Here is a 1,664-nt window from a genome sequence, read left to right as displayed (position 1 = left end):
TTTGTATATACAGATACAAAATGGTCCTTCCTTTGTATCCCCTTTTTTTTGTTTAGTTTTGTTAGAGATGGGTATTCCATTGCCATTTAAATATTGTAGGTGCATGAATTCAGCAAAATAATCCAATCTAGTCCAGTAGTCCATAATAGTAGTGGGTTATCTGTAGGAACGGCAATGTCAGAAGTGGTTAACTTGAGCCTTTCACAGCTCAACATGGTAATATGGCTTTACTTTTTTTACCTCATTTTCACACTCTACTTACCTGGCAGGGGAGATACCATGATCACAAAGGTGGTTTTTCCAGAGCGATGCTTATCCATTGCATTCCTCAGTTTCTTAATCCATTTTCTGTTACAAGAAAATACCTGGGATTGGGTCATTTATAATCAAAAGAGGCTGCTTCTATCTTGCTGTTTTGGAGGCTGGAAGTCCATGACTGGACAGCCATAGCTGGGGAGAACTCACACTGCTTCTGGCGTGTGATAAAAGTGGGATTGTACAGAAGAGATAAAACGTGAGGACCTTCCTTGCTCTGTAACAACCTTCTGTCCTAAGAAAAGCATGACTCCCTGTCAGTGCCCCAACCACCTCTCACAGGCCTCACCATCTCACCACAATGTCACACCGATGATGACATTTCAATATGAGTTTTAGAGGAGACAAATCAATTGTTGCTGTTGTTTGTTTCTTGGACTGGTTATACAGACTAAAACCTACTGAGATGGCCTCATTTTGACTTTTTAACATTGTTCTGCAAAGGGTAGTCTGCATCTTCTCTAGTGCTTAACCTCTACACCTCAAGTCTTCAAACTTCAAGACCATGTCAATGTGTCTGTCAGATGAGAAACACTGAAATGCTCCTTTAATGAATCTGGCTTTGGATAGCCTTGCTTGGGTCTGGCACATAGATCATTGTGCTACTCCATTGCCAAAGTATGGAGTGAAGAATACTGTGAGATTATGTCAAACTATGTGCTTCCACATAACATGCAAACATTTTGTCTGTTTCTATACTATGACAGATGTGAGAAAGTCTCAGTTCATCTTTTGGATTTGAAAATAATTTTATTCCATCTCCACATCCTCTGGTGGAACTACCAGTCTTGGCCCATGAAGGCAGCAGATCACAAGGCCTGTTATTCAGTAGCTATGAATGTCTTTGTGTTTGATGTAAGTCTTCATCTACAAGTCTTATGAGAGACTATTAAAAACTTCATTTTAATTGGTTAAGTTTGCAGAATGGAAGAATGACTATAGCTTAATGTTATGGTTTGTGTATAGTTGTCCCCACAAAGCCTCATGCAGTCTTGGGTTAGCTTCTTGAGCTTGTGATTGATTGTTGTGGGTGTGGATGCTGTACCTGCCCTGGGGCAGGTAATTTGCATTACAATGTAAGGGGCAAAGAGAAGCTAGCTGCTTGAGCTGCTGCTACCCTTCACTTTGTGCTTGCTCTTTGCCTCCACCATGAAAGGTTGCTTTCTGCTATGTGCCCTCTGCCTTGGACCCAGCTGAATATGGACTGAAACCTTCAGTAACTGTGAGCTAAATAAACTTTTCCTTCCTTCATTTTGGGTGTCAGGTATTTGTCCCAGCAACAAGAGAAGAGTAACTAAAACACTTAATAATGCTAACACTGGTAGACACAGGGGCTGGGGATTCAATCC

At 41.0% G+C, this 1,664-nt stretch overlaps 1 pseudogene; it reads left to right on the top strand.

Annotated features, from left to right (window-relative positions):
- The first annotated feature begins 254 nt into the window (after positions 1-254).
- LOC111812448 lies at positions 255-406 on the top strand (annotated as a pseudogene).
- Positions 407-1,664: the final 1,258 nt, after the last annotated feature.

This window comes from Octodon degus, unplaced genomic scaffold (assembly GCF_000260255.1).
Source record: "Octodon degus isolate 3935 unplaced genomic scaffold, OctDeg1.0 scaffold00124, whole genome shotgun sequence".
In the NCBI taxonomy this organism is placed as follows: Eukaryota; Metazoa; Chordata; class Mammalia; order Rodentia; family Octodontidae; genus Octodon; species Octodon degus.
This window is presented reverse-complemented; position numbering and strand designations above follow the sequence as displayed.